This window comes from Hordeum vulgare, chromosome 6H (genome assembly GCF_904849725.1).
Source record: "Hordeum vulgare subsp. vulgare chromosome 6H, MorexV3_pseudomolecules_assembly, whole genome shotgun sequence".
In the NCBI taxonomy this organism is placed as follows: Eukaryota; Viridiplantae; Streptophyta; class Magnoliopsida; order Poales; family Poaceae; genus Hordeum; species Hordeum vulgare.
Window position 1 is genome coordinate 521,437,501 of NC_058523.1, and position 10,745 is coordinate 521,448,245.

General features: G+C 44.0%; 1 pseudogene; it reads right to left on the bottom strand.

The window, feature by feature from the left end:
• Positions 1-276: 276 nt before the first annotated feature.
• On the bottom strand, positions 277-2,875 carry LOC123405736 (annotated as a pseudogene).
• Positions 2,876-10,745: the final 7,870 nt, after the last annotated feature.

A 10,745-nucleotide genomic window follows, 5' to 3' on the forward strand; every position in this document is an offset into this window, starting at 1 on the left:
CATGCATGCGTGTAGGAACGGCCACTTGTTTTAGCCAACAATCGCATGCGCACGACTAGGTATTCCTGATTATTTTATGGGAAAGGCTCAGGGCCGGCAAAATCCGGACCCTGTGCAGAACGAAAAAATGAAGTCCTATCTCATAAAAATATGAACTAACGAGCAATTATAATGTATATATGTCTCGTAGAAAAAATTATAATGTATATAATATAATATCTTACATAAAAATTGGACATATAAAAAAGTCATACCTATGCAACTCCCGATTGCTATTTATTTGAACATCCTCATTCTTGCGGTATTCTTTGAAATAAAATCTTCATTGATATCCTCGTAATCAATCTTCTCCGAGACTTCACTCTCAATTGCTATTGTGGCCAAATCATTGAGTCTTTGTTGTGTCATAGTAGTACGCATATAAGACTTCAATAGTTTCAACTTAGAAAAACTTCTTTCTGCCGATGCAACTGTCACAGGAATGGTCAACAGAACTCTATATGCAATACTTGCATTGGGAAAACAATCATGCCTCTTTAAAAAATTCAGAATTTCAACAGGTCCGATATTTTCTTTTGGCATGAAATTTTGTAGAAACTTCAACTCAACAAATAGCTCATTGGCATCAATATCAGATTGTTTATCCTTCATAAGGGAAGCCTCAAGATTAACACAAGAAGATTTCAAACTATCCTTATCCAATGAACGCAATGTTTCAGAGGTAAATAAGAAACCAAATATTTTCTGGTAACCTTCATATTGCTCAAATCTCCTTGTGAGTGAGGAAATTGCTTGATCAACAACACGTATGAAATAGTTGACTCTAAATGATTCCTGTGCAGACTGTGGGGCAATATTTGTGTCATCTGGGTTCTCATCAAACTGTTTCTTTTTTTTAATTTTTCTTCTTTTACGAAATGTTGCATCAATATTCATCTCAAGTGCAATTTCTTTGGCTATCTGCAATGCTTCTAAAAAACCAGTTTCTCTATACCCCTCAAAGAAAGAAATAAGCCCTTTCACTTTCTCAATTGCAACATCAATAAGCATATCCTTTGTTTGCAAGTTCTTGCTTACTAAATTAATAGCAGACACTACCTCATACCAAATGACTATTGCCACGATAAATTCATACTCTCCAAGTTCATTGTTTGCCAAACCTAGAGCCTCACTGCTTGCCTTTGGACCACTATCAATTTCAGATACCTGAAATTAAAATAAAGTTCATAAATGTTATGGTTGGACTAGTCAAAGTCTGAATGAATTACATCATTAACAATATGAACATATTGGTTACCTAAAGTAGAGCCTCGCGAATGTCTGAACATTGAAATCTAATTGGTTTAACACTTTCAACACGACTCTCCCAACGCGTAGCTGACACAGACTTGAGAGTCAATCCTGATATGTTTTCTTTCAAAATATGCCATTTCTTAGTAGAATTTGCAAAAATTGTATAGATGCGTTGGATGATCCCAAAAAAGTCTTTTGCTCTACCACAAGTCTTGGCCATATCACAATGTGTTAAATTAAGGCTATGACAACCACAAGTAGAATAGAAAGCTCTAGGATTTACATCCAAAAGTTTTCTTTGTACCCCTTGATGCGTTCCTTTCATATTTGATCCATTACCATAACCTTGTCCTCGCACATCATTTATATCAAGATCAAGAAGTTTTAGCTCATTCTGTAGCACCTCAAAAAGTCCTTAGCCAGTTGTATCATTTACATCAAGAAATCCTAGAAAAGACTCTTCTATGCAAACTTGACTTGAAGATGAATCCACATATCTTATAATTAAAGACATTTGATCTTGGTGACTTGCATCAGGGGTACAATCAAGTATGACAGAGAAATACTTTGCGCTCTTTATTTTCTTGATAATTTCAGACCTAATACAAGAAGCAAGCAAGTGTAGCAATTCATTCTGAATCTTATGATCAAGATAATGAGCATGAGTTTCTTCATTTGTAATACGACGAACATGCTCCTGAATAATGGGGTCAAATTCAGCCAACATCTCTACCAAACCCAAGAAATTACCATTGATATCTTCATACAACTTGCCGTTAGTACCACGGAATGCTAGATTATGCTTGGCAAGAAATTTCACAATGCAAACAATTTTGAATAATACCTTTCTCCAATGGTCCTTCTCTTTCTCAAGTTGTCGTTGAGCTGTTTTATCAATAGTTTGATGTTTTTCCAATCTACTGCGCAACTCATACCAATTAGTCATACTCAAAACATGATCCCCACTTGTCTCATGGTCTTTTAGTCTATTGGTCATATGTGACCAATCATTACAGCCCTCATTTGCCAATTGACCTTTCTGATGACTTTTTCTAAATAACTTAAAAGCAAAGCAAAAGACTCTATCAAGTTGTTTAGAATAGACAAGCCAGTCTCTATCACAACACTCTCCATTTGAAAGAAATCTAGTATAGAATAATGCGGTAAACCTTTTACGATATCTATCTTTAGGACCTTTCTTAATTGAATTGTCTCTTTTTGGACCCTTTTGTGCTAAGATATCAATCTGTTTAGAATCAAGAGAATTCCAGTTTCTTGGATCAAATATATCAGACTTAAAAGAATCATCAACATCCTCACGAGGTGAACTATTCAAGTTAACATCAATATGATCTTCCTTTACCTCCATATTATCTGTCTCTGTCTGACCATCTCTATCATCATTGTAAGGAACAATTGCAAGTGCAAGGGTAGAAGGATCAACAGACTGATTACCGGATAACACTTGCGGTGGTTTTTTTCTAACAAATTTGTCCATGCCGCCTTTATAAGATTTATTAATTAAATTTTGTTCTTCAGCTTTTTTCTTGCGCTTATATGCACCAGATTGATGTTTCCCCATAATGACTCAAATCTATATTATTGAAATACAATATTAAAAAGATGAATAAAATGAAATTGAAGTTATACAGTAGCATGATGGCACTTAGACGAACTGTCTAACTCACCTAGTTTTGGGTCCTGCACGGATGAACTGTGATCGATCCGACGAGACGACGAGTCTCGATGGCGGCCTGAATCGGATCGCGGGATCGATCTGATGAACAAATGAACTGATCAGTGATGATGCGAACGACGAAGGCGACCAGCACCTGAGTACCTGACGACGAGATATTATTTTCTTACCGAAGCCTGTTGCTGATGGGAAAACGTTTTGGCAACGGCGACTCGGCGAACTGCGAGCACGAGACGGCGAGCCGCGAGCACCGGTTCCTCAGAATCCTCACGTTTCGAGATCACGTGTTTTGGCGAGCGAGAGCGATCTCCTGTTTTGGCTAGCGACAGTGGCGAGGCGGCGAGCAGGGCTTATTTCTCTGGATCACGGCGTCGTGCCTGCCTGCCTCGATGGCTGGATCGATCGTACTATCCTAGTAATAGTATCCTAGCGCTATACGGCTGTAGGCTGTAGCTAACACAAGCCCAGGTGGCCAGGTCGCTCGAGGCTCTGTGCGGGGCTGCGGGCGCCCACTGGCCCACTGGCCCAGGCGGCAGGCGCACGCGGCAGGCGCCCAGGTCCAGCGAGCGAGCGACGCCCAGATCGATCACACGCCCACGACGTTCACGTCCAGCCAATTTTCCTTTATATACAACTATATCTATATACATATATATATATTTTGGGGCCTCCCAAAATCGTGGGCCTTGTGCGGGCTGCACATGTGGCACCACTGTGGGTCCGGGCAAAGGCTCTGCGCCGGCGCGTCTGATCTGCCAGTTGTACGTAGGCCGCATCGTTAGATCTTCATGCAGCATTATTCTTTCGATGCAACAAATTTCGTTCACGATGTAACAATTTTCGTCCATGATTGCAACAAAAATATAGTTGTAGAAAAAAATATCAACGTGGTCGTAACAAAAAAACAAAGTTGATGATGCTTGGTAGCAAAACAAAAAAAGAGTTGTAACAAAACAATTCGGTGAACTCGGGTTGCAACTCTGACGAACATTGATGCAACTTTATTAGTGAACGGTTGCGGCAAAAAATAATGTCGGTTGTAGCAAAAATTAACACGGTTGTAGCAAAAGTAAAAAACACCGATTGTAACAAAAAATCCGACGAACTGGAGTTGCAACCAAACGTATATGCAGTTTTTTTACTGGACAAATGTAGCAAATAAAAAACACTTGTAACAAATATTAACGCTGGTTGCAATAAATTTAGACGAAAAAAAAGTTGCATGCCTAATCAGCTGTGTGCGCAGGTCGCGTGTGGCCGACCGAACGGTTCGGCCAGCGCACCGGCCACCAACGTTTACCTTATTTTATATGCTTCCTTCGTTTATAAATATAATTTTTTTTAAAGATTTCACCAGAAGACTACATACAGAGCAAAATGAGTGAATCTATATTTTATAGTATGTCTATATACATCCATATATAGTTCTTTCGTGAAATATCTAAAATGACTTATATTTAGGAACGATGGAGTAGCTTATTAAAAGAAGAGTGTAAATACTCGTATAGTCGTATGCATGGCGAAAAAGTCCAACCGAGAACCAAGTACATCATCCTTTTTTTCACGTGATAAAAAGACCGAGTGTACCGTACTTACATCTTTGTTTATATCCATACATGGGAGACGTACCTATATAGTAAGCCAGCGAGGTGCATAGCGGAAAAAATGCTGACGGTGGAGAAGCCTTTATCCTGGACGACTAGTATCATTAAAACGAGCAGCGCAAACAGAAACAACGCCAGAAAGAGAACCCTCGGGAGTCGTTGCTCCCAACGTAGATAACGACCATCGACCCGGCGTGCCGCTGCCTTGAGGTGTTCCATGAATCTTGCCGTCGCCTCGTTCTCCATCGCCGCTGCCTTGAGGTCATCAATCATTCTTGCCGTCGTCTCGTTCTCCATCGCCTCGACGATGCGGAACCGCACCCGCTCAATCACCACGTGAAAAAGAGCCAAGACATAGTCCTCCAAGCGTAGAGAAAGAACGATGCCCCGGTGCTCCATGACTCGAGTCATCGCTGCCTTGAGCTGATCAATGGTTCTTGCCGTCGTCTCGACGACCCGGACCCACGCCCGCTCAATCACCACTTCAAAAGGTGTCAAGACATAGTCCTCCAAGCGCAGATAAAGAACGATGCCCCGGCGCGTCGCCGCCTTGAGGTGCTCCATGACTTCCATCGCCGCTGCCTTGAGCTGATCAATGGCTCTTGCCGTCGTCTTGTTCTCCATCGCCCCGACGACCCGGACCCACGCCCGCTCAATCACCACTTCAAAAGGTGTCAAGACATAGTCCTCCAAGCGCAGAGAAAGAACGATGCCCCGGCGTGTCGCCGCCTTGAGGTGCTCCATGACTCTTGGAGCCATCTGGTTCTCCATCGTGCTTGTCTTGGAACTTTGAGATGGGAAGCAAACGATCGAAACAGCCGCGTCGATTGTATCGATCGTGTTCTGCGAGTCGATGGCCCCAAACCCACACAGGGTAGACTATTTATAGATTGTGTTGGATGGATCGATGCAATCCCAGTCCATCTCGGCCACGAGGAAATCGTGAGCGCTGGGGGACGCCAGCCGGCCCCGATAGTATTCCGCGCCATAAGCATCCGACCGAGCGGGCCGGCCCATTTAGGAATTGTAGTGCGCTTTCTTCTGGCGTTTTTCTCTTTTATTTTATTTTCTACTACCACAGATGCCCGTGCGTTGTTTTAAATTTAAATTAAGCAAGAATTTTTAGACACTCCCTACGTTCACACAGCCACAAATTCTGTATGAATATTGATAGAGAAATGGAATAATTAAAAAATCTAGTGCACACCATATTTTCCGATGGTCATCAATCATAGTATAGCCGCTGCCTTGAGGTCATCAATCATTCTTGCCGTCGTCTCGTCCTCCATCGCCTCGACGATCCGGACCCGCATCCAGTCAATCGCGACATGAAAATGGCGCTTCAATACATATTCCTCCAAGCGTAGAGAAAGAAAAATGCCCCGGCGCGTCGCTGTCTTGAGGTCCTCCATGACTCTTGGAGTCATCTCCTTCTCCATCGCTCTTGTCTTGGAACTTCGAGATGAGAGGCAAACGATTGAAACAGCCGCTCCGATTGCAAAACGGCCGCTTTCATAGTATCGATCGTGTTCTGCGACCCTAAACCCACATAGGCCTAGCCTAAAAGGGCGCCGTTCTGCGCCGGCGCACCGGCGCAAGCGACCCGTCGGTCAACGCGCAACCCTATGATGTAACAGCTGTTAGTCATCAGATCTGTTTGTCTATTCATCAATATCTTGCATCGTGTTTCTCTTGAAAATTGCAGCATCACGAGCGTCATTGACCCCGGCCGTAATCTTCCGTGAGGCGACTGAGCTCGAAGCACCACAACACACCCAGTGCACGCCGAAGCCGCCGCTCGTCGGAGCCACTCGCCGGAGCTGCTCGTCGGCGCGCTCGTCAGAGCCGCTCACCGGAGCCACTCGCCGGAGCTGCTCGTCGGCGCGCTCGTCAGAGCCGCTCACCGGAGCTCGTCGCCGCTCGTCACAGCACCCTCATGTCCTCCCCCCGTAGCTCGTCGCTTGTCGGCGTCGCCGCTCGTCGCCGTCCACGCCGCCGGTTTGAAGCTTTTTTCACTTACGGTTGAAGTTTTTTCCATAACGGTTGAAGTTTTTTCCACAACGGTTGAAGTTTTTTCCGTGTCGCTTGAAACTTTTTGCTGGTTGTAGCAAAAATGACAGGTTTTCCTCGTTCGTTTGTGGTTGAAGCTTTTTAAACATATGGTTAAAGCTTTTGTGTCAATGATTGCAGCTTTTTGTGTTTCGTTGTCGCCGGTTGAAGCTTTTTATATCGTCGATTGCAACAAATAAAATAAAGAATGTAGCAATTTCGTATAACGGTTGTAGCATTTTTCCATCATGGTTGCAGCTCGCCATGCCAATGCTTGTAGCAAAGAACAAAACGGTTTGTAACAAAATAGAATTACGGATGTAGCAAATTTGTATAATGGTTGTAGCATTTTTTCATCATGGTTGCAGCTCGCCATGCCAACGCTTGTAGCAAAATTTCCGTCAACGCTTGAAACTTTTTTTTCCATGCCGGTTGAAGCTTTTTTAATGTCGTTTCAAGCTTTTTTGTGCCGTTTGAAGCTTTTTGCACATCGCTTGTAGCTTTTTTTAATAGATGCATACGCACAGATCCGTCCATGACAGGAGGCAGCCATGGCATCTTCCCCGTGGCTCGGCCCGAGCAACGGCAATGATGGTTTTGCAGCAACGCCAGCGAAGAGTACAAGGGCGTCGCCTCGTACTCGTCATGCCAACGCTTGTAGCAAAATTTCCGTCAACGCTTGAAACTTTTTTTTCCATGCCGGTTGAAGCTTTTTTAATGCCGTTTCAAGCTTTTTTATGCCGTTTGAAGCTTTTTGCACATCGCTTCTAGCTTTTTTTAATAGATGCATAGGCACAGATCCGTCCATGACAGGAGGCAGCCATGGCATCTTCCCCGTGGCTCGGCCCGAGCAACGGCAATGATGGTTTTGCAGCAACGCCAGCGAAGAGTACAATGTGATCATAATGATGAGTGTAAGTGCGTCGATCGGATCCGATTTCCACATGAGTACACAACATGTGCTTAATCATACAGCCACATGCCTAAAACTAGTCTTAAATCGGGTGGACGTATCAATCACTAGCAGGTAAAAAAAGATTCAACGGGTCACCTCAACAGTGGCCTATTATAAGAAAACGGTTCGAGCGGGGGCGGTTAGCGAGGCGATCTCAAGAGCAACGAATCCCTTAATGCGTCGTTGGCGCCGCTATTGGTTCCCTCTCTCTCTCTCTCTCTCTGTCAGCAGCTCCGGTGGCGGGAGGGAGAGGGAACCTCGGATCTATGCGTCTGGTGTGTTCTCATTAAGGTTAGGGTTGAGGGAGTAGCTGTCGAGGCCGTCGCGTAGGTGGCGTGTCTGAATAAGTTTCTTCGGGCTCCGTTCGCGGTCACAAAGGGCTCTAGCCTTCGTCTAGGAGATAGCGGAGTTGGGGATCCCCGAATCTCGTTGAGGTCATGGGCTATGGTGTCTCGAGGTCAGCCGACACTCGACTTTTTGGTCATCATATGGGTGGTGGTTATGTGGAGACGACGATTCTTATCCCTTGTCGGTATGATTTTCTGTTGTGTTTCTTCTTTCTTCTTTGTGCTGCTGCTGGAGGGATGTCCTCCTTTGCCCAGGCGGTTGGCCCAGCCGTGGCATCAGAACCGGATCCTACTTGGGACTCAAAGACACGGATGGCGAAGGCTGGTGCGGGCATGTTGGATGCACATGTGTGTCCTTGTATTTTTGGCGTCGGAGCGAAGAACTGGGGGAGCAACATGTCGATGATTATACTGTGGTTGAATATGAGGACCTACTTGGTTTGGATGCAGATTACCGTGTTGGAGGGTTATCCTCGTAAGGTCTAGGGATGATGACACAGAGCTCCGGAGGTCTTCATGTTTTGTTGGTTGTTTTAGGGTACTCTTTGTTATTCTGGTTGTTTATACGTGTGTTAAGGTGTGCTTGCTGAGGTTAAAAACTTTGTATTATGTCGTGATTTGAATACAAACATACTTTCTCAAAAGGAAAATAGCAGAGTATTACCTAAGTATTATTAGGCCTATTTATCCACTAAAAATCATACCAAAGGAATTACGTTTGACCCCCCAACCCATGCCCCCCTCATGATTTCGCTTAAGCTGCTCCACTGCGGCACAAACCGGCCACAAACATCCGGGCTGACCGGCGCCCCTCAAATCAAGCTTAAATTTGGGGCGGCGATAATGTGACTTGGACGCGTCCATCACGTCTGACTTATAATCGGATCCCACACGAAGTTGCTTGATGACCCACAAGTGTAGGGGATCTATCGTAGTCCTTTCGATAAGTAAGAGTGTCAAACCCAACGAGGAGCAGAAGGAAATGACAAGTGGTTTTCAGCAAGGTATTCTCTGCACGCATTGAAATTATCGGTAACAGATAGTTGTGTGATAGGATAATTCGTAACGGGTAGCAAGTAACAATAGTAACAAAGGTGCAGCAAGATGGCCCAGTCCCTTTCATAGCAAGGGACAAGCATGGACGAACTCTTATATGAGGTAAAGCGCTCCCGAGGACACATGAGAATTCTGTCAAGCTAGTTTTCATCATGTTCATATGATTCGCGTTAGCTACTTTGATAGTTTGATATGTGGGTGGACCGGTGCTTGGGTGTTGTCCTTACTTGAAAAAACATCCCACTTATGATTAACCCCTCTTGCAAGCATCCGCAACTACGAAAGAAGAATTAAGACTAAGTCTAACCATAGCATTAAACTGGTGGATCCAAATCAGTCCCTTACAATGCAACGCATAAACTAGGGTTTAAGCTTCTGTCACTCTAGCAACCCATCATCTACTTATTACTTCCCAATGCCTTTCTCTAGGCCCAAATAATGGTGAAGTGTCATGTAATCGACGTTCACATAATACCACTAGAGGAAAGACAACATACAACGCATCAAAATATCGAACGAATGCCAGATTCACATGACTACTTATAGCAAGACTTATCCCATGTCCTCAGGAACAAATGTGACTACTCACAAAGCATAATTATGTTCATGATCAGAGAGGTACTGATTAGCATTAAGGATCTGAACATATGATCTTCCACCGAGTAATCCAACTAGCATCAACTACAAGGAGTAATTAACACTACTAGCAACCTTACAAGTACCAATCGGAGTCGCGAGACGGAGATTGGTTACAAGAGATGAACTAGGGTTTGGAGATGAGATGGTGCTGATGAAGATGTTGATGGAGATGAGTCCCCTCCGATGAGAGGAGTGTTGGTAATGACGATGGCGACGATTTCCCCCTCCGGGAGGGAAGTTTCCCTGGCAGGACGGCCCTGCCGAAGCTCTAGATTGGTTCTGCTCAAGTTCTGCCTCATGGCGGTGGCGTCTGTTTCCGAAAGCCTTCTCCTGATTTTTTTCTGGGACGAAACCCTCCTTATAGCAGAAGATGGGAGCCGGAGGGGTAACAGGGGGCCCACAAGCCACCCAGGCGCGTCCAGGGGGTAGGGCGCGCCTGACAGGCTTGTGGCCTCCTGGTGGCTCCCCTTCAGTACTTCTTCCGTCTAGTATTTTATATATAATCCAAAATAATTCCTCGTTCATTTTCATGGCTTTTGGAGTTGTGAAGAATAGGTATCTCAAACTTGCTCATTTTTCAGCCCAGAATTCCAGCTGCCGGCATTCTCCCTCTTCATGTAAACCTTATAAAATAAGAGAGAAAAGACATAAGTGTTGTACCGTAATGTGTAATAACAGCCCATAATGCGATAAATATCAACATAAAAGCGTGATGCGAAATGGACGTATCAACTCCCCCAAGCTTAGACCTCGGTTGTCCTCAAGCGGAAGCCGAGATCAATAAATATGCCCACATGTTTAGAGATAGGGGTGTCGATAAAACAAAATACGGGCATCATGATCAAATTTAGAACAACAATATCGTCATATAATCTCTTATGCTAAAGTGATAATTTCTTCACAATGTAAAGTATGGATCAAGAACCTTATTGAGAATTAACAACCAATAGTCTTTAGTCATTGAAGCAATTGCAATTTATCATAACATCGAAAAGAGTGAAATAAGAGCTTGTAAAAAAATCATAATGCCCGCGCGTTGCAATGGAAGAAAAAATTGTTTTAAATTTAAATTAAGCAAGAATTTTTAGACACTCCCTACGTTCACA